Source organism: Pleurodeles waltl, unplaced genomic scaffold, assembly GCF_031143425.1.
Source record: "Pleurodeles waltl isolate 20211129_DDA unplaced genomic scaffold, aPleWal1.hap1.20221129 scaffold_69, whole genome shotgun sequence".
Taxonomy (NCBI): domain Eukaryota; kingdom Metazoa; phylum Chordata; class Amphibia; order Caudata; family Salamandridae; genus Pleurodeles; species Pleurodeles waltl.
Genome location: NW_027150390.1, coordinates 2,116,584 through 2,142,059, shown reverse-complemented (window position 1 = coordinate 2,142,059; position 25,476 = coordinate 2,116,584). Strand labels below are relative to the sequence as shown.

General features: G+C 47.0%; 6 non-coding genes across 6 annotated transcripts; all 6 read left to right on the top strand.

The window, feature by feature from the left end:
- Positions 1-1,558: 1,558 nt before the first annotated feature.
- On the top strand, positions 1,559-1,630 carry TRNAG-UCC (transfer RNA glycine (anticodon UCC)). The gene has a single exon. It is a non-coding gene; the product is annotated as a tRNA-Gly (tRNA).
- A 1,521-nt stretch (positions 1,631-3,151) lies between these two features.
- On the top strand, positions 3,152-3,223 carry TRNAG-UCC (transfer RNA glycine (anticodon UCC)). The gene has a single exon. It is a non-coding gene; the product is annotated as a tRNA-Gly (tRNA).
- Positions 3,224-4,744: 1,521 nt separating this feature from the next.
- On the top strand, positions 4,745-4,816 carry TRNAG-UCC (transfer RNA glycine (anticodon UCC)). Its single transcript has one exon. It is a non-coding gene; the product is annotated as a tRNA-Gly (tRNA).
- An 892-nt stretch (positions 4,817-5,708) lies between these two features.
- On the top strand, positions 5,709-5,780 carry TRNAR-CCU (transfer RNA arginine (anticodon CCU)). The gene has a single exon. It is a non-coding gene; the product is annotated as a tRNA-Arg (tRNA).
- Positions 5,781-8,896: 3,116 nt separating this feature from the next.
- On the top strand, positions 8,897-8,968 carry TRNAR-CCU (transfer RNA arginine (anticodon CCU)). Its single transcript has one exon. It is a non-coding gene; the product is annotated as a tRNA-Arg (tRNA).
- Positions 8,969-14,309: 5,341 nt separating this feature from the next.
- On the top strand, positions 14,310-14,381 carry TRNAG-UCC (transfer RNA glycine (anticodon UCC)). Its single transcript has one exon. It is a non-coding gene; the product is annotated as a tRNA-Gly (tRNA).
- The last annotated feature ends 11,095 nt before the right edge of the window (positions 14,382-25,476 follow it).

Sequence of the window (25,476 nt, the reverse complement as noted above, 5' to 3'; positions counted from 1 at the left end):
AGCAGTGGACCCGGGTTCGATTCCCGGCCAACGCAGTGCTAATATTTATACATTAAGCAAGCTGTAGCTATTCTAACGCAATATGTTAAAAAAAAGAGAAATATCTTGACCAGATTACTCAGCTATTAGATAAATAATAAACAAAGACATAGGCAGGCATCCCAAAAGCCCCGTCTGCGACTTTCTATGTCCTGAAATTTTTATATTTTACAAACAGCAGTCACCACTCACAACTGCTGGTAATAAATGGGCTGCAGGGGGGCAGGCAATGAAACGGCTAAGCCCTTCTGCCCGACCAGCCTTTAGAACTGCAGCATCTCTGCAGTAAAAAGTGTTTCAGGTCAATATCTCTCCCCTGGAAAAAATGTGCGAGACCCACCACCGATAAATGTGGCAAAAGTCCCCAACATTTTATGCATATTTGTGCTCTTACCTGAAAGCAGCGCCACCTTGTAGTCATCGCAGGCAACTGCAGCATACAACCAAATTTATCCGAGAGCAAGGTGAAAGAAACCCAAGGGGACAGCCCCTGTCTGCAGCAGGAAGGTTGGCTGCTTCGAATGGACAGAACTTCCAGTCCTAAGTCCACTCACGTCCCTAACGCTCATACCGGGCAAGCCCTCACCGGGTGCACCTCTGGCTCCCAGGTAAGGCCAAAACCTGAGCATGGTAGCGCAGGATCACAGAGAAGGAGCGGGTGGGGGTGCTTCTGTCTTGACAAAGGCGTGACATGGCTAGTGACTGAGAGGGCCTTGACTTTCCCCTATGACTGACTGTGAGAGGGGAAGGCGAAGATTTTCTGCACCCAGCATGCCTTGTGACATTCTTAGGCAAATGAGGTGAGAGCCCTGCCAGAATAGCTCCAGCGATCCCATGCCACTCCTCTGAAGGCTCCTGATCTGCATAACCACAGCATTTTGAGCAGGAAGCAGAGTGGCGCAGCGGAAGTGTGCTGGGCCCATAACCCAGAGGTCGATGGATCGAAACCATCCTCTGCTAGCATGGATTGATTTTTTTTTCTTGTGAGGACCACTCTCTCGTTTCCATGCTGCCAGAGCAGAAAACAGCAGGCTTGTGCCAGCTTTTTGTGGGAAGAGACTGCTCAACTATCGGTCTCTGCTCAAAGTCAGGGAGACAGATGGTCAGAGAATCAACCCTACACTTCAAAGGAAATGATGCACAGTTATGACCATTAACGAAAGATGGGACCCTCGCACTTCTTTCTGAGGCTGCTTGGAACGTTATTATTCCCTTTTTTTGTCCTGCTATTATCAATCTCCTGTGAATTTCGTGGAGCTGTTTTCTTTCTCTACCCTGCTGTTTTTCCCTTGCTGCCAATATATGCTTATTTCAATGATTTGAACTGCTGCTTTCCCTTTCTCCTTTTCTGCGCAGCTTTTGCATTGGTTTCAATCTCCAGTTCCTTAGCAGTTGCAAGAACTTTTTTCCTGATTTTCATGTTGGTCTGTAAACCAAAAATACCTCTGATACTGGTGCAATATAGTCATTGAACTCAGGGTTGTGATGTCTAGAGTTTAAAAAAAACATATGCCACGGAGCGTTGGTGGTATAGTGGTGAGCATAGCTGCCTTCCAAGCAGTTGACCTGGGTTCGATTCCCGGCCAATGCAGTGCTAATATTTATACATTAAGCAAGCTGTAGCTATTCTAACGCAATATGTTAAAAAAAGAGAAATATCTTGACCAGATTACTCAGCTATTAGATAAATAATAAACAAAGACATAGGCAGGCATCCCAAAAGCCCCGTCTGCGACTTTCTATGTCCTGAAATTTTTATATTTTACAAACAGCAGTCACCACTCACAACTGCTGGTAATAAATGGGCTGCAGGGGGGCAGGCAATGAAACGGCTAAGCCCTTCTGCCCGACCAGCCTTTAGAACTGCAGCATCTCTGCAGTAAAAAGTGTTTCAGGTCAATATCTCTCCCCTGGAAAAAATGTGCGAGACCCACCACCGATAAATGTGGCAAAAGTCCCCAACATTTTCTGCATATTTGTGCTCTCACCTGAAAGCAGCGCCACCTTGTAGTCATCGCAGGCAACTGCAGCATACAACCAAATTTATCCTAGAGCAAGGTGAAAGAAACCCAAGGGAACAGCCCCTGTCTGCAGCAGGAAGGTTGGCTGCTTCGAATGGACAGAACTTCCAGTCCTAAGTCCACTCACGTCCCGAACGCTCATACCGGGCAAGTCCTCACCGGGTGCACCTCTGGCTCCCAGGTAAGGCCAAAACCTGAGCATGGTAGCGCAGGATCACAGAGAAGGAGCGGGTGGGGGTGCTTCTGTCTTGACAAAGGCGTGACATGGCTAGTGACTGAGAGGGCCCTGACTTTCCCCTATGACTGACTGTGAGAGGGGAAGGCGAAGATTTTCTGCACCCAGCATGCCTTGTGACATTCTTAGGCAAATGAGGTGAGAGCCCTGCCAGAATAGCTCCAGCGATCCCATGCCACTCCTCTGAAGGCTCCTGATCTGCATAACCACAGCATTTTGAGCAGGAAGCAGAGTGGCGCAGCAGAAGCGTGCTGGGCCCCTAACCCAGAGGTCGATGGAACAAAACCATCTTCTGCTAGCATGGATTTATTTTTTTTCTTGTGAGGACCACTCTCTCGTTTCCACGCTGCCAGAGCGGAAAACAGCAGGCTTGTGCCAGCTTTTTGTGGGAAGAGACTGCTCAACTATCGGTCTCTGCTCAAAGTCAGGGAGACAGATGGTCAGAGAATCAACCCTACACTTCAAAGGAAATGATGCACAGTTATGACCATTAAAGAAAGATGGGACCCTCGCACTTCTTTCTGAGCCTGCTTGGAACGTTATTATTCCCTTTTTTTGTCCTGCTATTATCAATCTCCTGTGAATTTCGTGGAGCTGTTTTCTTTCTCTACCCTGCTGTTTTTCCCTTGCTGCCAATATATGCTTATTTCAATGATTTGAACTGCTGCTTTCCCTTTCTCCTTTTCTGCGCAGCTTTTGCATTGGTTTCAATCTCCAGTTCCTTAGCAGTTGCAAGAACTTTTTTCCTGATTTTCATGTTGGTCTGTAAACCAAAAATACCTCTGATACTGGTGCAATATAGTCATTGAACTCAGGGTTGTGATGTCTAGAGTTTAAAAAAAACATATACCACGGAGCGTTGGTGGTATAGTGGTGAGCATAGCTGCCTTCCAAGCAGTTGACCCGGGTTCGATTCCCGGCCAACGCAGTGCTAATATTTATACATTAAGCAAGCTGTAGCTATTCTAACGCAATATGTTAAAAAAAAGAGAAATATCTTGACCAGATTACTCAGCTATTAGATAAATAATAAACAAAGACATAGGCAGGCATCCCAAAAGCCCCGTCTGCGACTTTCTATGTCCTGAAATTTTTATATTTTACAAACAGCAGTCACCACTCACAACTGCTGGTAATAAATGGGCTGCAGGGGGGCAGGCAATGAAACGGCTAAGCCCTTCTGCCCGACCAGCCTTTAGAACTGCAGCATCTCTGCAGTAAAAAGTGTTTCAGGTCAATATCTCTCCCCTGGAAAAAATGTGCGAGACCCACCACCAATAAATGTGGCAAAAGTCCCCAACATTTTATGCATATTTGTGCTCTTACCTGAAAGCAGCGCCACCTTGTAGTCATCGCAGGCAATTGCAGCATACAACCAAATTTATCCGAGAGCAAGGTGAAAGAAACCCAAGGGGACAGCCCCTGTCTGCAGCAGGAAGGTTGGCTGCTTGGAATGGACAGAACTTCCAGTCCTAAGTCCACTCACGTCCCTAACGCTCATACCGGGCAAGCCCTCACCGGGTGCACCTCTGGCTCCCAGGTAAGGCCAAAACCTGAGCATGGTAGCGCAGGATCACAGAGAAGGAGCGGGTGGGGGTGCTTCTGTCTTGACAAAGGCGTGACATGGCTAGTGACTGAGAGGGACTTGACTTTCCCCTATGACTGACTGTGAGAGGGGAAGGCGAAGATTTTCTGCACCCAGCATGCCTTGTGACATTCTTAGGCAAATGAGGTGAGAGCCCTGCCAGAATAGCTCCAGCGATCCCATGCCACTCCTCTGAAGGCTCCTGATCTGCATAACCACAGCATTTTGAGCAGAAGCAGAGTGGCGCAGCGGAAGTGTGCTGGGCCCATAACCCAGAGGTCGATGGATCGAAACCATCCTCTGCTAGCATGGATTGATATTTTTTCTTGTGAGGACCACTCTCTCGTTTCCACGCTGCCAGAGCGGAAAACAGCAGGCTTGTGCCAGCTTTTTGTGGGAAGAGACTGCTCAACTATCGGTCTCTGCTCAAAGTCAGGGAGACAGATGGTCAGAGAATCAACCCTACACTTCAAAGGAAATGATGCACAGTTATGACCATTAACGAAAGATGGGATCCTCGCACTTCTTTCTGAGGCTGCTTGGAACGTTATTATTCCCTTTTTTTGTCCTGCTATTATCAATCTCCTGTGAATTTCGTGGAGCTGTTTTCTTTCTCTACCCTGCTGTTTTTCCCTTGCTGCCAATATATGCTTATTTCAATGAATTGAACTGCTGCTTTCCCTTTCTCCTTTTCTGCGCAGCTTTTGCATTGGTTTCAATCTCCAGTTCCTTAGCAGTTGCAAGAACTTTTTTCCTGATTTTCATGTTGGTCTGTAAACCAAAAATACCTCTGATACTGGTGCAATATAGTCATTGAACTCAGGGTTGTGATGTCTAGAGTTTAAAAAAAACATATACCACGGAGCGTTGGTGGTATAGTGGTGAGCATAGCTGCCTTCCAAGCAGTTGACCCGGGTTCGATTCCCGGCCAACGCAGTGCTAATATTTATACATTAAGCAAGCTGTAGCTATTCTAACGCAAAATGTTAAAAAAAAGAGAAATATCTTGACCAGATTACTCAGCTATTAGATAAATAATAAACAAAGACATAGGCAGGCATCCCAAAAGCCCAGTCTGCGACTTTCTATGTCCTGAAATTTTTATATTTTACAAACAGCAGTCACCACTCACAACTGCTGGTAATAAATGGACTGCAGGGGGGCAGGCAATGAAACGGCTAAGCCCTTCTGCCCGACCAGCCTTTAGAACTGCAGCATCTCTGCAGTAAAAAGTGTTTCAGGTCAATATCTCTCCCCTGGAAAAAATGTGCGAGACCCACCACTGATAAATGTGGCAAAAGTCCCCAACATTTTATGCATATTTGTGCTCTTACCTGAAAGCAGCGCCACCTTGTAGTCATCGCAGGCAACTGCAGCATACAACCAAATTTATCCGAGAGCAAGGTGAAAGAAACCCAAGGGGACAGCCCCTGTCTGCAGCAGGAAGGTTGGCTGCTTCGAATGGACAGAACTTCCAGTCCTAAGTCCACTCACGTCCCAAACGCTCATACCGGGCAAGCCCTCACCGGGTGCACCTCTGGCTCCCAGGTAAGGCCAAAACCTGAGCATGGTAGCGCAGGATCACAGAGAAGGAGCGGGTGGGTGTGCTACTGTCTTGACAAAGGCGTGACATGGCTAGTGACTGAGAGGGCCTTGACTTTCCCCTATGACTGACTGTGAGAGGGGAAGGCGAAGATTTTCTGCACCCAGCATGCCTTGTGACATTCTTAGGCAAATGAGGTGAGAGCCCTGCCAGAATAGCTCCAGCGATCCCATGCCACTCCTCTGAAGGCTCTTGATCTGCATAACCACAGCATTTTGAGCATGAAGCAGAGTGGCGCAGCGGAAGCGTGCTGGGCCCCTAACCCAGAGGTCGATGGATCGAAACCATCCTCTGCTAGCATGGATTGATTTTTTTTCTTGTGAGGACCACTCTCTCGTTTCCACGCTGCCAGGGCGGAAAACAGCAGGCTTGTGCCAGCTTTTGTGGGAAGAGACTGCTCAACTATCGGTCTCTGCTCAAAGTCAGGGAGACAGATGGTCAGAGAATCAACCCTACACTTCAAAGGAAATGATGCACAGTTATGACCATTAACGAAAGATGGGACCCTCGCACTTCTTTCTGAGGCTGCTTGGAACGTTATTATTCCCTTTTTCTGTCCTGCTATTATCAATCTCCTGTGAATTTCGTGGAGCTGTTTTCTTTCTCTACCCTGCTGTTTTTCCCTTGCTGCCAATATATGCTTATTTCAATGATTTGAACTGCTGCTTTCCCTTTCTCCTTTTCTGCGCAGCTTTTGCATTGGTTTCAATCTCCAGTTCCTTAGCAGTTGCAAGAACTTTTTTCCTGATTTTCATGTTGGTCTGTAAACCAAAAATACCTCTGATACTGGTGCAATATAGTCATTGAACTCAGGGTTGTGATGTCTAGAGTTTAAAAAAAACATATGCCACGGAGTGTTGGTGGTATAGTGGTGAGCATAGCTGCCTTCCAAGCAGTTGACCCGGGTTCGATTCCCGGCCAACGCAGTGCTAATATTTATACATTAAGCAAGCTGTAGCTATTCTAACGCAATATGTTAAAAAAAAGAGAAATATCTTGACCAGATTACTCAGCTATTAGATAAATAATAAACAAAGACATAGGCAGGCATCCCAAAAGCCCCGTCTGCGACTTTCTATGTCCTGAAATTTTTATATTTTACAAACAGCAGTCACCACTCACAACTGCTGGTAATAAATGGGCTGCAGGGGGGCAGGCAATGAAACGGCTAAGCCCTTCTGCCCGACCAGCCTTTAGAACTGCAGCATCTCTGCAGTAAAAAGTGTTTCAGGTCAATATCTCTCCCCTGGAAAAAATGTGCGAGACCCACCACCGATAAATGTGGCAAAAGTCCCCAACATTTTCTGCATATTTGTGCTTTTACCTGAAAGCAGCGCCACCTTGTAGTCATCGCAGGCAACTGCAGCATACAACCAAATTTATCCTAGAGCAAGGTGAAAGAAACCCAAGGGAACAGCCCCTGTCTGCAGCAGGAAGGTTGGCTGCTTCGAATGGACAGAACTTCCAGTCCTAAGTCCACTCACGTCCCGAACGCTCATACCGGGCAAGTCCTCACCGGGTGCACCTCTGGCTCCCAGGTAAGGCCAAAACCTGAGCATGGTAGCCCAGGATCACAGAGAAGGAGCGGGTGGGGGTGCTTCTGTCTTGACAAAGGCGTGACATGGCTAGTGACTGAGAGGGCCTTGACTTTCCCCTATGACTGACTGTGAGAGGGGAAGGCGAAGATTTTCTGCACCCAGCATGCCTTGTGACATTCTTAGGCAAATGAGGTGAGAGCCCTGCCAGAATAGCTCCAGCGATCCCATGCCACTCCTCTGAAGGCTCCTGATCTGCATAACCACAGCATTTTGAGCAGGAAGCAGAGTGGCGCAGCGGAAGCGTGCTGGGCCCATAACCCAGAGGTCGATGGATCGAAACCATCCTCTGCTAGCATGGATTGATTTTTTTTCTTGAGAGGACCACTCTCTCGTTTCCACGCTGCCAGAGCGGAAAAAAGCAGGCTTGTGCCAGCTTTTTGTGGGAAGAGACTGCTCAACTATCGGTCTCTGCTCAAAGTCAGGGAGACAGATGGTCAGAGAATCAACCCTACACTTCAAAGGAAATGATGCACAGTTATGACCATTAACGAAAGATGTGACCCTCGCACTTCTTTCTGAGGCTGCTAGGAACGTTATTATTCCCTTTTTTTGTCCTGCTATTATCAATCTCCTGTGAATTTCGTGGAGCTGTTTTCTTTCTCTACCCTGCTGTTTTTCCCTTGCTGCCAATATATGCTTATTTCAATGATTTGAACTGCTGCTTTCCCTTTCTCCTTTTCTGCGCAGCTTTTGCATTGGTTTCAATCTCCAGTTCCTTAGCAGTTGCAAGAACTTTTTTCCTGATTTTCATGTTGGTCTGTAAACCAAAAATACCTCTGATACTGGTGCAATATAGTCATTGAACTCAGGGTTGTGATGTCTAGAGTTTAAAAAAAAACATATGCCATGGAGCGTTGGTGGTATAGTGGTGAGCATAGCTGCCTTCCAAGCAGTTGACCCGGGTTCGATTCCTGGCCAACGCAGTGCTAATATTTATACATTAAGCAAGCTGTAGCTATTCTAACGCAATATGTTAAAAAAAAGAGAAATATCTTGACCAGATTACTCAGCTATTAGATAAATAATAAACAAAGACATAGGCAGGCATCCCAAAAGCCCCGTCTGCGACTTTCTATGTCCTGAAATGTTTATATTTTACAAACAGCAGTCACCACTCACAACTGCTGGTAATAAATGGGCTGCAGGGGGGCAGGCAATGAAACGGCTAAGCCCTTCTGCCCGACCAGCCTTTAGAACTGCAGCATCTCTGCAGTAAAAAGTGTTTCAGGTCAATATCTCTCCCCTGGAAAAAATGTGCGAGACCCACCACCGATAAATGTGGCAAAAGTCCCCAACATTTTCTGCATATTTGTGCTCTTACCTGAAAGCAGCGCCACCTTGTAGTCATCGCAGGCAACTGCAGCATACAACCAAATTTATCCGAGAGCAAGGTGAAAGAAACCCAACGGAACAGGCCCTGTCTGCAGCAGGAAGGTTGGCTGCTTCGAATGGACAGAACTTCCAGTCCTAAGTCCACTCACGTCCAGAACATTCATACCGGGCAAGCCCTCACCGGGTGCACCTCTGGCTCCCAGGTAAGGCCAAAACCTGAGCATGGTAGCGCAGGATCACAGAGAAGGAGCGGGTGGGGGTGCTTCTGTCTTGACAAAGGCGTGACATGGCTAGTGACTGAGAGGGCCTTGACTTTCCCCTATGACTGACTGTGAGAGGGGAAGGCGAAGATTTTCTGCACCCAGCATGCCTTGTGACATTCTTAGGCAAATGAGGTGAGTGCCCTGCCAGAATAGCTCCAGCGATCCCATGCCACTCCTCTGAAGGCTCCTGATCTGCATAACCACAGCATTTTGAGCAGGAAGCAGAGTGGCGTAGCGGAAGCGTGCTGGGCCCCTAACCCAGAGGTCGATGGATCGAAACCATCCTCTGCTAGCATGGATTGATTTTTTTTCTTGTGAGGACCACTCTCTCGTTTCCACGCTGCCAGAGCGGAAAAAAGCAGGCCTGTGCCAGCTTTTTGTGGGAAGAGACTGCTCAACTATCGGTCTCTGCTCAAAGTCAGGGAGACAGATGGTCAGAGAATCAACCCTACACTTCAAAGGAAATGATGCACAGTTATGACCATTAACGAAAGATGGGACCCTCGCACTTCTTTCTGAGGCTGCTAGGAACGTTATTATTCCCTTTTTTTGTCCTGCTATTATCAATCTCCTGTGAATTTCGTGGAGCTGTTTTCTTTCTCTACCCTGCTGTTTTTCCCTTGCTGCCAATATATGCTTATTTCAATGATTTGAACTGCTGCTTTCCCTTTCTCCTTTTCTGCGCAGCTTTTGCATTGGTTTCAATCTCCAGTTCCTTAGCAGTTGCAAGAACTTTTTTCCTGATTTTCATGTTGGTCTGTAAACCAAAAATACCTCTGATACTGGTGCAATATAGTCATTGAACTCAGGGTTGTGATGTCTAGAGTTTAAAAAAAACATATGCCACGGAGCGTTGGTGGTATAGTGGTGAGCATAGCTGCCTTCCAAGCAGTTGACCCGGATTCGATTCCCGGCCAACGCAGTGCTAATATTTATACATTAAGCAAGCTGTAGCTATTCTAACGCAATATGTTAAAAAAAAAAGAAATATCTTGACCAGATTACTCAGCTATTAGATAAATAATAAACAAAGACATAGGCAGGCATCCCAAAAGCCCCATCTGCGACTTTCTATGTCCTGAAATTTTTATATTTTACAAACAGCAGTCACCACTCACAACTGCTGGTAATAAATGGGCTGCAGGGGGGCAGGCAATGAAACGGCTAAGCCCTTCTGCCCGACCAGCCTTTAGAACTGCAGCATCTCTGCAGTAAAAAGTGTTTCAGGTCAATATCTCTCCCCTGGAAAAAATGTGCGAGACCCACCACCGATAAATGTGGCAAAAGTCCCCAACATTTTCTGCATATTTGTGCTCTTACCTGAAAGCAGCGCCGCCTTGTAGTCATCGCAGGCAACTGCAGCATACAACCAAATTTATCCGAGAGCAAGGTGAAAGAAACCCAACGGAACAGCCCCTGTCTGCAGCAGGAAGGTTGGCTGCTTCGAATGGACAGAACTTCCAGTCCTAAGTCCACTCACGTCCCAAACATTCATACCGGGCAAGCCCTCACCGGGTGCACCTCTGGCTCCCAGGTAAGGCCAAAACCTGAGCATGGTAGCGCAGGATCACAGAGAAGGAGCGGGTGGGGGTGCTTCTGTCTTGACAAAGGCGTGACATGGCTAGTGACTGAGAGGGCCTTGACTTTCCCCTATGACTGACTGTGAGAGGGGAAGGCGAAGATTTTCTGCACCCAGCATGCCTTGTGACATTCTTAGGCAAATGAGGTGAGAGCCCTGCCAGAATAGCTCCAGCGATCCCATGCCACTCCTCTGAAGGCTCCTGATCTGCATAACCACAACATTTTGAGCAGGAAGCAGAGTGGCGCAGCGGAAGCGTGCTGGGCCCATAACCCAGAGGTCGATGGATCGAAACCATCCTCTGCTAGCATGGATTGATTTTTTTTTCTTGTGAGGACCACTCTCTCGTTTCCACGCTGCCAGAGCGGAAAACAGCAGGCTTGTGGCAGCTTTTTGTGGGAAGAGACTGCTCAACTATCGGTCTCTGCTCAAAGTCAGGGAGACAGATGGTCAGAGAATCAACCCTACACTTCAAAGGAAATGATGCACAGTTATGACCATTAAAGAAAGATGGGACCCTCGCACTTCTTTCTGAGGCTGCTTGGAACGTTATTATTCCCTTTTTTTGTCCTGCTATTATCAATCTCCTGTGAATTTCGTGGAGCTGTTTTCTTTCTCTACCCTGCTGTTTTTCCCTTGCTGCCAATATATGCTTATTTCAATGATTTGAACTGCTGCTTTCCCTTTCTCCTTTTCTGCGCAGCTTTTGCATTGGTTTCAATCTCCAGTTCCTTAGCAGTTGCAAGAACTTTTTTCCTGATTTTCATGTTGGTCTGTAAACCAAAAATACCTCTGATACTGGTGCAATATAGTCATTGAACTCAGGGTTGTGATGTCTAGAGTTTAAAAAAAACATATGCCACGGAGCGTTGGTGGTATAGTGGTGAGCATAGCTGCCTTCCAAGCAGTTGACCTGGGTTCGATTCCTGGCTAACGCAGTGCTAATATTTATACATTAAGCAAGCTGTAGCTATTCTAACGCAATATGTTAAAAAAAAGATAAATATCTTGACCAGATTACTCAGCTATTAGATAAATAATAAACAAAGACATAGGCAGGCATCCCAAAAGCCCCGTCTGCTACTTTCTATGTCCTGAAATTTTTATATTTTACAAACAGCAGTCACCACTCACAACTGCTGGTAATAAATGGGCTGCAGGGGGGCAGGCAATGAAACGGCTAAGCCCTTCTGCCCGACCAGCCTTTAGAACTGCAGCATCTCTGCAGTAAAAAGTGTTTCAGGTCAATATCTCTCCCCTGGAAAAAATGTGCGAGACCCACCACCGATAAATGTGGCAAAAGTCCCCAACATTTTCTGCATATTTGTGCTCTTACCTGAAAGCAGCGCCACCTTGTAGTCATCGCAGGCAACTGCAGCATACAACCAAATTTATCCGAGAGCAAGGTGAAAGAAACCCAAGGGAACAGCCCCTGTCTGCAGCAGGAAGGTTGGCTGCTTCGAATGGACAGAACTTCCAGTCCTAAGTCCACTCACGTCCCGAACGCTCATACCGGGCAAGACCTCACCGGGTGCACCTCTGGCTCCCAGGTAAGGCCAAAACCTGAGCATGGTAGCGCAGGATCACAGAGAAGGAGCGGGTGGGGGTGCTTCTGTCTTGACAAAGGCGTGACATGGCTAGTGACTGAGAGGGCCTTGACTTTCCCCTATGACTGACTGTGAGAGGGGAAGGCGAAGATTTTCTGCACCCAGCATGCCTTGTGACATTCTTAGGCAAATGAGGTGAGAGCCCTGCCAGAATAGCTCCAGCGATCCCATGCCACTCCTCTGAAGGCTCCTGATCTGCATAACCACAGCATTTTGAGCAAGAAGCAGAGTGGCGCAGCAGAAGCGTGCTGGGCCCATAACCCAGAGGTCGATGGATCGAAACCATCCTATGCTAGCATGGATTGATTTTTTTTCTTGTGAGGACCACTCTCTCGTTTCCACGCTGCCAGAGCGGAAAAAAGCAGGCTTGTGCCAGCTTTTTGTGGGAAGAGACTGCTCAACTATCGGTCTCTGCTCAAAGTCAGGGAGACAGATGGTCAGAGAATCAACCCTACACTTCAAAGGAAATGATGCACAGTTATGACCATTAAAGAAAGATGGGACCCTCGCACTTCTTTCTGAGGCTGCTTGGAACGTTATTATTCCCTTTTTTTGTCCTGCTATTATCAATCTCCTGTGAATTTCGTAGAGCTGTTTTCTTTCTCTACCCTGCTGTTTTTCCCTTGCTGCCAATATATGCTTATTTCAATGATTTGAACTGCTGCTTTCCCTTTCTCCTTTTCTGCGCAGCTTTTGCATTGGTTTCAATCTCCAGTTCCTTAGCAGTTGCAAGAACTTTTTTCCTGATTTTCATGTTGGTCTGTAAACCAAAAATACCTCTGATACTGGTGCAATATAGTCATTGAACTCAGGGTTGTGATGTCTAGAGTTTAAAAAAAACATATGCCACGGAGCGTTGGTGGTATAGTGGTGAGCATAGCTGCCTTCCAAGCAGTTGACCCGGGTTCGATTCCCAGCCAACGCAGTGCTAATATTTATACATTAAGCAAGCTGTAGCTATTCTAACGCAATATGTTAAAAAAAAGAGAAATATCTTGACCAGATTACTCAGCTATTAGATAAATAATAAACAAAGACATAGGCAGGCATCCCAAAAGCCCCGTCTGCGACTTTCTATGTCCTGAAATTTTTATATTTTACAAACAGCAGTCACCACTCACAACTGCTGGTAATAAATGGGCTGCAGGGGGGCAGGCAATGAAACGGCTAAGCCCTTCTGCCCGGCCAGCCTTTAGAACTGCAGCATCTCTGCAGTAAAAAGTGTTTCAGGTCAATATCTCTCCCCTGGAAAAAATGTGCGAGACCCACCACCGATAAATGTGGCAAAAGTCCCCAACATTTTCTGCATATTTGTGCTCTTACCTGAAAGCAGCGCCACCTTGTAGTCATCGCAGGCAACTGCAGCATACAACCAAATTTATCCGAGAGCAAGGTGAAAGAAACCCAACGGAACAGCCCCTGTCTGCAGCAGGAAGGTTGGCTGCTTCGAATGGACAGAACTTCCAGTCCTAAGTCCACTCATGTCCCGAACGCTCATACAGGGCAAGCCCTCACCGGGTGCACCTCTGGCTCCCAGGTAAGGCCAAAACCTGAGCATGGTAGCGCAGGATCACAGAGAAGGAGCGGGTGGGGGTGCTTCTGTCTTGACAAAGGCGTGACATGGCTAGTGACTGAGAGGGCCTTGACTTTCCCCTATGACTGACTGTGAGAGGGGAAGGCGAAGATTTTCTGCACCCAGCATGCCTTGTGATATTCTTAGGCAAATGAGGTGAGAGCCCTGCCAGAATAGCACCAGCGATCCCATGCCACTCCTCTGAAGGCTCCTGATCTGCATAACCACAGCATTTTGAGCAGGAAGCAGAGTGGCGCAGCGGAAGTGTGCTGGGCCCATAACCCAGAGGTCGATGGATCGAAACCATCCTCTGCTAGCATGGATTGATTTTTTTTCTTGTGAGGACCACTCTCTCGTTTCCATGCTGCCAGAGCGGAAAACAGCAGGCTTGTGCCAGCTTTTTGTGGGAAGAGACTGCTCAACTATCGGTCTCTGCTCAAAGTCAGGGAGACAGATGGTCAGAGAATCAACCCTACACTTCAAAGGAAATAATGCACAGTTATGACCATTAACGAAAGATGGGACCCTCGCACTTCTTTCTGAGGCTGCTTGGAACGTTATTATTCCCTTTTTTTGTCCTGCTATTATCAATCTCCTGTGAATTTCGTGGAGCTGTTTTCTTTCTCTACCCTGCTATTTTTCCCTTGCTGCCAAAATATGCTTATTTCAATGATTTGAACTGCTGCTTTCCCTTTCTCCTTTTCTGCGCAGCTTTTGCATTGGTTTCAATCTCCAGTTCCTTAGCAGTTGCAAGAACTTTTTTCCTGATTTTCATGTTGGTCTGTAAACCAAAAATACCTCTGATACTGGTGCAATATAGTTATTGAACTCAGGGTTGTGATGTCTAGAGTTTAAAAAAAACATATGCCACGGAGCGTTGGTGGTATAGTGGTGAGCATAGCTGCCTTCCAAGCAGTTGACCCGGGTTCGATTCCCGGCCAACGCAGTGCTAATATTTATACATTAAGCAAGCTGTAGCTATTCTAACGCAATATGTTAAAAAAAAGAGAAATATCTTGACCAGATTACTCAGCTATTAGATAAATAATAAACAAAGACATAGGCAGGCATCCCAAAAGCCCCGTCTGCGACTTTCTATGTCCTGAAATTTTTATATTTTACAAACAGCAGTCACCACTCACAACTGCTGGTAATAAATGGGCTGCAGGGGGGCAGGCAATGAAACGGCTAAGCCCTTCTGCCCGACCAGCCTTTAGAACTGCAGCATCTCTGCAGTAAAAAGTGTTTCAGGTCAATATCTCTCCCCTGGAAAAAATGTGCGAGACACACCACCGATAAATGTGGCAAAAGTCCCCAACATTTTCTGCATATTTGTGCTCTTACCTGAAAACAGCGCCACCTTGTAGTCATCGCAGGCAACTGCAGCATACAACCAAATTTATCCTAGAGCAAGGTGAAAGAAACCCAAGGGAACAGCCCCTGTCTGCAGCAGGAAGGTTGGCTGCTTCGAATGGACAGAACTTCCAGTCCTAAGTCCACTCACGTCCCGAACGCTCATACCGGGCAAGTCCTCACCGGGTGCACCTCTGGCTCCCAGGTAAGGCCAAAACCTGAGCATGGTAGCCCAGGATCACAGAGAAGGAGCGGGTGGGGGTGCTTCTGTCTTGACAAAGGCGTGACATGGCTAGTGACTGAGAGGGCCTTGACTTTCCCCTATGACTGACTGTGAGAGGGGAAGGCGAAGATTTTCTGCACCCAGCATGCCTTGTGACATTCTTAGGCAAATGAGGTGAGAGCCCTGCCAGAATAGCTCCAGCGATCCCATGCCACTCCTCTGAAGGCTCCTGATCTGCATAACCACAGCATTTTGAGCAGGAAGCAGAGTGGCGCAGCGGAAGCGTGCTGGGCCCATAACCCAGAGGTCGATGGATTGAAACCATCCTCTGCTAGCATGGATTGATTTTCTTTCTTGTGAGGACCACTCTCTCGTTTCCACGCTGCCAGAGCGGAAAAAAGCAGGCTTGTGCCAGCTTTTTGTGGGAAGAGACTGCTCAACTATCGGTCTCTGCTCAAAGTCAGGGAGTCAGATGGTCAGAGAATCAACCCTACACTTCAAAGGAAATGATGCACAGTTATGACCATTAACGAAAGATGGGACCCTCGCACTTCTTTCTGAGGCTGCTAGGAACGTTATTATTCCCTTTTTTTGTCCTGCTATTATCAATCTCCTGTGAATTTCGTGGAGCTGTTTTCTTTCTCTACCCTGCTGTTTTTCCCTTGCTGCCAATATATGCTTATTTCAATGATTTGAACTGCTGCTTTCCCTTTCTCCTTTTCTGCGCAGCTTTTGCATTGGTTTCAATCTCCAGTTCCTTAGCAGTTGCAAGAACTTTTTTCCTGATTTTCATGTTGGTCTGTAAACCAAAAATACCTCTGATACTGGTGCAATATAGTCATTGAACTCAGGGTTGTGATGTCTAGAGTTTAAAAAAAACATATTCCACGGAGCGTTGGTGGTATAGTGGTGAGCATAGCTGCCTTCCAAGCAGTTGACCCGGATTCGATTCCCGGCCAACGCAGTGCTAATATTTATACATTAAGCAAGCTGTAGCTATTCTAACGCAATATGTTAAAAAAAAGAGAAATATCTTGACCAGATTACTCAGCTATTAGATAAATAATAAACAAAGACATAGGCAGGCATCCCAAAAGCCCCGTCTGCGACTTTCTATGTCCTGAAATTTTTATATTTTACAAACAGCAGTCACCACTCACAACTGCTGGTAATAAATGGGCTGCAGGGGGGCAGGCAATGAAACGGCTAAGCCCTTCTGCCCGACCAGCCTTTAGAAGTGCAGCATCTCTGCAGTAAAAAGTGTTTCAGGTCAATATCTCTCCCCTGGAAAAAATGTGCGAGACCCACCACCGATAAATGTGGCAAAAGTCCCCAACATTTTATGCATATTTGTGCTCTTACCTGAAAGCAGCGCCACCTTGTAGTCATCGCAGGCAACTGCAGCATACAACCAAATTTATCCGAGAGCAAGGTGAAAGAAACCCAAGGGAACAGCCCTTGTCTGCAGCAGGAAGGTTGGCTGCTTCGAATGGACAGAACTTCCAGTCCTAAGTCCACTCACGTCCCGAACGCTCCCAAACGCTCATACCGGGCAAGCACTCACCGGGTGCACCTCTGGCTCCCAGGTAAGGCCAAAACCTGAGCATGGTAGCGCAGGATCACAGAGAAGGAGCGGGTGGGGGTGCTTCTGTCTTGACAAAGGCGTGACATGGCTAGTGACTGAGAGGGCCTTGACTTTCCCCTATGACTGACTGTGAGAGGGGAAGGCGAAGATTTTCTGCACCCAGCATGCCTTGTGACATTCTTAGGCAAATGAGGTGAGAGCCCTGCCAGAATAGCTCCAGCGATCCCATGCCACTCCTCTGAAGGCTCCTGATCTGCATAACCACAGCATTTTGAGCAGGAAGCAGAGTGGCGCAGCGGAAGTGTGCTGGGCCCATAACCCAGAGGTTGATGGATCGAAACCATCCTCTGCTAGCATGGATTGATTTTTTTTCTTGTGAGGACCACTCTCTCGTTTCCATGCTGCCAGAGCGGAAAACAGCAGGCTTGTGCCAGCTTTTTGTGGGAAGAGACTGCTCAACGATCGGTCTCTGCTCAAATTCAGGGAGACAGATGGTCTGAGAATCAACCCTACACTTCAAAGGAAATAACGCACAGTTATGACCATTAACGAAAGATGGGATCCTCGCACTTCTTTCTGAGGCTGCTTGGAACGTTATTATTCCCTTTTTTTGTCCTGCTATTATCAATCTCCTGTGAATTTCGTGGAGCTGTTTTCTTTCTCTACCCTGCTGTTTTTCCCTTGCTGCCAATATATGCTTATTTCAATGATTTGAACTGCTGCTTTCCCTTTCTCCTTTTCTGCGCAGCTTTTGCATTGGTTTCAATCTCCAGTTCCTTAGCAGTTGCAAGAACTTTTTTCCTGATTTTCATGTTGGTCTGTAAACCAAAAATACCTCTGATACTGGTGCAATATAGTCATTGAACTCAGGGTTGTGATGTCTAGAGTTTAAAAAAAACATATGCCACGGAGCGTTGGTGGTATAGTGGTGAGCATAGCTGCCTTCCAAGCAATTGACCCGGGTTCGATTCCCGGCCAACGCAGTGCTAATATTTATACATTAAGCAAGCTGTAGCTATTCTAACGCAATATGTTAAAAAAAAGAGAAATATCTTGACCAGATTACTCAGCTATTAGATAAATAATAAACAAAGACATAGGCAGGCATCCCAAAACCCCCGTCTGCGACTTTCTATGTCCTGAAATTTTTATATTTTACAAACAGCAGTCACCACTCACAACTGCTGGTAATAAATGGGCTGCAGGGGGGCAGGCAATGAAACGGCTAAGCCCTTCTGCCCGACCAGCCTTTAGAACTGCAGCATCTCTGCAGTAAAAAGTGTTTCAGGTCAATATCTCTCCCCTGGAAAAAATGTGCGAGACCCACCACCGATAAATGTGGCAAAAGTCCCCAACATTTTCTGCATATTTGTGCTCTTACCTGAAAGCAGCGCCACCTTGTAGTCATCGTAGGCAACTGCAGCATACAACCAAATTTATCCTAGAGCAAGGTGAAAGAAACCCAAGGGAACAGCCCCTGTCTGCAGCAGGAAGGTTGGCTGCTTCGAATGGACAGAACTTCCAGTCCTAAGTCCACTCACGTCCCGAACGCTCATACCGGGCAAGTCCTCACCGGGTGCACCTCTGGCTCCCAGGTAAGGCCAAAACCTGAGCATGGTAGCCCAGGATCACAGAGAAGGAGCGGGTGGGGGTGCTTCTGTCTTGACAAAGGTGTGACATGGCTAGTGACTGAGAGGGCCTTGACTTTCCCCTATGACTGACTGTGAGAGGGGAAGGCGAAGATTTTCTGCACCCAGTATGCCTTGTGACATTCTTAGGCAAATGAGGTGAGAGCCCTGCCAGAATAGCTCCAGCGATCCCATGCCACTCCTCTGAAGGCTCCTGATCTGCATAACCACAGCATTTTGAGCAGGAAGCAGAGTGGCACAGCGGAAGCGTGCTGGGCCCATAACCCAGAGGTCGATGGATCGAAACCATCCTCTGCTAGCATGGATTGATTTTTTTTCTTGTGAGGACCACTCTCTCGTTTCCACGCTGCCAGAGCGGAAAAAAGCAGGCTTGTGCCAGCTTTTTGTGGGAAGAGACTGCTCAACTATCGGTCTCTGCTCAAAGTCAGGGAGACAGATGGTCAGAGAATCAACCCTACACTTCAAAGGAAATGATGCACAGTTATGACCATTAACGAAAGATGGGACCCTCGCACTTCTTTCTGAGGCTGCTAGGAACGTTATTATTCCCTTTTTTTGTCCTGCTATTATCAATCTCCTGTGAATTTCGTGGAGCTGTTTTCTTTCTCTACCCTGCTGTTTTTCCCTTGCTGCCAATATATGCTTATTTCAATGATTTGAACTGCTGCTTTCCCTTTCTCCTTTTCTGCGCAGCTTTTGCATTGGTTTCAATCTCCAGTTCCTTAGCAGTTGCAAGAACTTTTTTCCTGATTTTCATGTTGGTCTGTAAACCAAAAATACCTCTGATACTGGTGCAATATAGTCATTGAACTCAGGGTTGTGATGTCTAGAGTTTAAAAAAAACATATGCCACGGAGCGTTGGTGGTATAGTGGTGAGTATAGCTGCCTTCCAAGCAGTTGACCCGGATTCGATTCCCGGCCAACGCAGTGCTAATATTTATACATTAAGCAAGCTGTAGCTATTCTAACGCAATATGTTAAAAAAAAGAGAAATATCTTGACCAGATTACTCAGCTATTAGATAAATAATAAACAAAGACATAGGCAGGCATCCCAAAAGCCCCGTCTGCGACTTTCTATGTCCTGAAATTTTTATATTTTACAAACAGCAGTCACCACTCACAACTGCTGGTAATAAATGGGCTGCAGGGGGGCAGGCAATGAAACGGCTAAGCCCTTCTGCCCGACCAGCCTTTAGAACTGCAGCATCTCTGCAGTAAAAAGTGTTTCAGGTCAATATCTCTCCCCTGGAAAAAATGTGCGAGACCCACCACCGATAAATGTGGCAAAAGTCCCCAACATTTTCTGCATATTTGTGCTCTTACCTGAAAGCAGCGCCACGTTGTAGTCATCGCAGGCAACTGCAGCATACAACCAAATTTATCCGAGAACAAGGTGAAAGAAACCCAACGGAACAGCCCCTGTCTGCAGCAGGAAGGTTGGCTGCTTCGAATGGACAGAACTTCCAGTCCTAAGTCCACTCACGTCCCGAACATTCATACCGGGCAAGCCCTCACCGGGTGCACCTCTGGCTCCCAGGTAAGGCCAAAACCTGAGCATGGTAGCGCAGGATCACAGAGAAGGAGCGGGTGGGGGTGCTTCTGTCTTGACAAAGGCGTGACATGGCTAGTGACTGAGAGGGCCTTGACTTTCCCCTATGACTGACTGTGAGAGGGGAAGGCGAAGATTTTCTGCACCCAGCATGCCTTGTGACATTCTTAGGCAAATGAGGTGAGAGCCCTGCCAGAATAGCTCCAGCGATCCCATGCCACTCCTCTGAAGGCTCCTGATCTGCATAACCACAGAATTTTGAACAGGAAGCAGAGTGGCGCAGCGGAAGCGTGCTGGGCCCATGACCCAGAGGTCGATGGATCGAAACCATCCTCTGCTAGCATGGATTGATTTTTTTTCTTGTGAGGACCACTCTCTCGTTTCCACGCTGCCAGAGCGGAAAACAGCAGGCTTGTGCCAGCTTTTTGTGGGAAGAGACTGCTCAACTATCGGTCTCTGCTCAAAGTCAGGGAGACAGATGGTCAGAGAATCAACCCTACACTTCAAAGGAAATGATGCACAGTTATGACCATTAAAGAAAGATGGGACCCTCGCACTTCTTTCTGAGCCTGCTTGGAACGTTATTATTCCCTTTTTTTGTCCTGCTATTATCAATCTCCTGTGAATTTCGTGGAGCTGTTTTCTTTCTCTACCCTGCTGTTTTCCCTTGCTGCCAATATATGCTTATTTCAATGATTTGAACTGCTGCTTTCCCTTTCTCCTTTTCTGCGCAGCTTTTGCATTGGTTTCAATCTCCAGTTCCTTAGCAGTTGCAAGAACTTTTTTCCTGATTTTCATGTTGGTCTGTAAACCAAAAATACCTCTGATACTGGTGCAATATAGTCATTGAACTCAGGGTTGTGATGTCTAGAGTTTAAAAAAAACATATGCCATGGAGCGTTGGTGGTATAGTGGTGAGCATAGCTGCCTTCCAAGCAGTTGACCCGGGTTTGATTCCCGGCCAACGCAGTGCTAATATTTATACATTAAGCAAGCTGTAGCTATTCTAACGCAATATGTTAAAAAAAAGAGAAATATCTTGACCAGATTACTCAGCTATTAGATAAATAATAAACAAAGACATAGGCAGGCATCCCAAAAGCCCCGTCTGCGACTTTCTATGTCCTGAAATTTTTATATTTTACAAACAGCAGTCACCACTCACAACTGCTGGTAATACATGGGCTGCAGGGGGGCAGGCAATGAAACGGCTAAGCCCTTCTGCCCGACCAGCCTTTATAACTGCAGCATCTCTGCAGTAAAAAGTGTTTCAGGTCAATATCTCTCCCCTGGAAAAAATGTGCGAGACCCACCACCGATAAATGTGGCAAAAGTCCCCAACATTTTATGCATATTTGTGCTCTTACCTGAAAGCAGCGCCACCTTGTAGTCATAGCAGGCAACTGCAGCATACAACCAAATTTATCCGAGAGCAAGGTGAAATAAACCCAAGGGGACAGCCCCTGTCTGCAGCAGGAAGGTTGGCTGCTTCGAATGGACAAAACTTCCAGTCCTAAGTCCACTCACGTCCCGAACGCTCATACCGGGCAAGCCCTCACCGGGTGCACCTCTGGCTCCCAGGTAAGGCCAAAACCTGAGCATGGTAGCGCAGGATCACAGAGAAGGAGCGGGTGGGGGTGCTTCTGTCTTGACAAAGGCGTGACATGGCTAGTGACTGAGAGGGCCTTGACTTTTCCCTATGACTGACTGTGAGAGGGGAAGGCGAAGATTTTCTGCACCCAGCATGCCTTGTGACATTCTTAGGCAAATGAGGTGAGAGCCCTGCCAGAATAGCTCCAGCGATCCCATGCCACTCCTCTGAAGGCTCCTGATCTGCATAACCACAACATTTTGAGCAGGAAGCAGAGTGGCGCAGCGGAAGCGTGCTGGGCCCATAACCCAGAGGTCGATGGATCGAAACCATCCTCTGCTAGCATGGATTGATTTTTTTTCTTGTGAGGACCACTCTCTCGTTTCCACGCTGCCAGAGCGGAAAACAGCAGGCTTGTGCCAGCTTTTTGTGGGAAGAGACTGCTCAACTATCGGTCTCTGCTCAAAGTCAGGGAGACAGATGGTCAGAGAATCAACCCTACACTTCAAAGGAAATGATGCACAGTTATGACCATTAACGAAAGATGGGACCCTCGCACGTCTTTCTGAGGCTGCTTGGAACGTTATTATTCCCTTTTTTTGTCCTGCTATTATCAATCTCCTGTGAATTTCGTGGAGCTGTTTTCTTTCTCTACCCTGCTGTTTTTCCCTTGCTGCCAATATATGCTTATTTCAATGATTTGAACTGCTGCTTTCCCTTTCTCCTTTTCTGCGCAGCTTTTGCATTGGTTTCAATCTCCAGTTCCTTAGCAGTTGCAAGAACTTTTTTCCTGATTTTCATGTTGGTCTGTAAACCAAAAATACCTCTGATACTGGTGCAATATAGTCATTGAACTCAGGGTTGTGATGTCTAGAGTTTAAAAAAAACATATGCCACGGAGCGTTGGTGGTATAGTGGTGAGCATAGCTGCCTTCCAAGCAGTTGACCCGGGTTCGATTCCTGGCCAACGCAGTGCTAATATTTATACATTAAGCAAGCTGTAGCTATTCTAACGCAATATGTTAAAAAAAAGATAAATATCTTGACCAGATTACTCAGCTATTAGATAAATAATAAACAAAGACATAGGCAGGCATCCCAAAAGCCCCGTCTGCGACTTTCTATGTCCTGAAATGTTTATATTTTACAAACAGCAGTCACCACTCACAACTGCTGGTAATAAATGGGCTGCAGGGGGGCAGGCAATGAAACGGCTAAGCCCTTCTGCCCGCCCAGCCTTTAGAACTGCAGCATCTCTGCAGTAAAAAGTGTTTCAGGTCAATATCTCTCCCCTGGAAAAAATGTGCGAGACCCACCACCGATAAATGTGGCAAAAGTCCCCAACATTTTCTGCATATTTGTGCTCTTACCTGAAAGCAGCGCCACCTTGTAGTCATCGCAGGCAACTGCAGCATACAACCAAATTTATCCGAGAGCAAGGTGAAAGAAACCCAAGGGAACAGCCCCTGTCTGCAGCAGGAAGGTTGGCTGCTTCGAATGGACAGAACTTCCAGTCCTAAGTCCACTCACGTCCCGAACGCTCATACCGGGCAAGCCCTCACCGGGTGCACCTCTGGCTCCCAGGTAAGGCCAAAACCTGAGCATGGTAGCGCAGGATCACAGAGAAGGAGCGGGTGGGGGTGCTGCTGTCTTGACAAAGGCGTGACATGGCTAGTGACTGAGAGGGCCTTGACTTTCCCCTATGACTGACTGTGAGAGGGGAAGGCGAAGATTTTCTGCACCCAGCATGCCTTGTGACATTCTTAGGCAAATGAGGTGAGAGCCCTGTCAGAATAGCTCCAGCGATCCCATGCCACTCCTGTGAAGGCTCCTGATCTGCATAACCACAGCATTTTGAGCAGGAAGCAGAGTGGCGCAGCGGAAGCGTGCTGGGCCCATAACCCAGAGTTCGATGGATCGAAACCATCCTCTGCTAGCATGGATTGATTTTTTTTCTTGTGAGGACCACTCTCTCGTTTCCACGCTGCCAGAGCGGAAAAAAGCAGGCTTGTGCCAGCTTTTTGTGGGAAGAGACTGCTCAACTATCGGTCTCTGCTCAAAGTCAGGGAGACAGATGGTCAGAGAATCAACCCTACACTTTAAAGGAAATGATGCACAGTTATGACCATTAACGAAAGATGGGACCCTCACACTTCTTTCTGAGGCTGCTTGGAACGTTATTATTCCCTTTTTTTGTCCTGCTATTATCAATCTCCTGTGAATTTCGTGGAGCTGTTTTCTTTCTCTACCCTGCTGTTTTTCCCTTGCTGCCAATATATGCTTATTTCAATGATTTGAACTGCTGCTTTCCCTTTCTCCTTTTCTGCGCAGCTTTTGCATTGGTTTCAATCTCCAGTTCCTTAGCAGTTGCAAGAACTTTTTTCCTGATTTTCATGTTGGTCTGTAAACCAAAAATACCTCTGATACTGGTGCAATATAGTCATTGAACTCAGTGTTGTGATGTCTAGAGTTTAAAAAAAACATATGCCACGGAGCGTTGGTGGTATAGTGGTGAGCATATCTGCCTTCCAAGCAGTTGACCCGGGTTCGATTCCCGGCCAACGCAGTGCTAATATTTATACATTAAGCAAGCTGTAGCTATTCTAACGCAATATGTTAAAAAAAAGAGAAATATCTTGACCAGATTACTCAGCTATTAGATAAATAATAAACAAAGACATAGGCAGGCATCCCAAAAGCCCCGTCTGCGACTTTCTATGTCCTGAAATTTTTATATTTTACAAACAGCAGTCACCACTCACAACTGCTGGTAATAAATGGGCTGCAGGGGGGCAGGCAATGAAACGGCTAAGCCCTTCTGCCCGACCAGCCTTTAGAACTGCAGCATCTCTGTAGTAAAAAGTGTTTCAGGTCAATATCTCTCCCCTGGAAAAAATGTGCGAGACCCACCACCGATAAATGTGGCAAAAGTCCCCAACATTTTCTGCATATTTGTGCTCTTACCTGAAAGCAGCGCCACCTTGTAGTCATCGCAGGCAACTGCAGCATACAACCAAATTTATCCGAGAGCAAGGTGAAAGAAACCCAAGGGAACAGCCCCTGTCTGCAGCAGGAAGGTTGGCTGCTTCGAATGGACAGAACTTCCAATCCTAAGTCCACTCACGTCCCGAACGCTCATACCGGGCAAGCCCTCACCGGGTGCACCTCTGGCTCCCAGGTAAGGCCAAAACCTGGGCATGGTAGCGCAGGATCACAGAGAAGGAGCGGGTGGGGGTGCTTCTGTCTTGACAAAGGCGTGACATGGCTAGTGACTGAGAGGGCCTTGACTTTCCCCTATGACTGACTGTGAGAGGGGAAGGCGAAGATTTTCTGCTCCCAGCATGCCTTGTGACATTCTTAGGCAAATGAGGTGAGAGCCCTGCCAGAATAGCTCCAGCGATCCCATGCCACTCCTCTGAAGGCTCCTGATCTGCATAACCACAGCATTTTGAGCAGGAAGCAGAGTGGCGCAGCGGAAGAGTGCTGGGCCCATAACCCAGAGGTCGATGGATCGAAACCATCCTCTGCTAGCATGGATTGATTTTTTTTCTTGTGAGGACCACTCTCTCGTATCCATGCTGCCAGAGCGGAAAACAGCAGGCTTGTGCCAGCTTTTTGTGGGAAGAGACTGCTCAACTATCGGTCTCTGCTCAAAGTCAGGGAGACAGATGGTCAGAGAATCAACCCTACACTTCAAAGGAAATAATGCACAGTTATGACCATTAACGAAAGATGGGACCCTCGCACTTCTTTCTGAGGCTGCTTGGAACGTTATTATTCCCTTTTTTTGTCCTGCTATTATCAATCTCCTGTGAATTTCGTGGAGCTGTTTTCTTTCTCTACCCTGCTGTTTTTCCCTTGCTGCCAATATATGCTTATTTCAATGATTTGAACTGCTGCTTTCCCTTTCTCCTTTTCTGCGCAGCTTTTGCATTGGTTTCAATCTCCAGTTCCTTAGCAGTTGCAAGAACTTTTTTCCTGATTTTCATGTTGGTCTGTAAACCAAAAATACCTCTGATACTGGTGCAATATAGTCATTGAACTCAGGGTTGTGATGTCTAGAGTTTAAAAAAAACATATGCCACGGA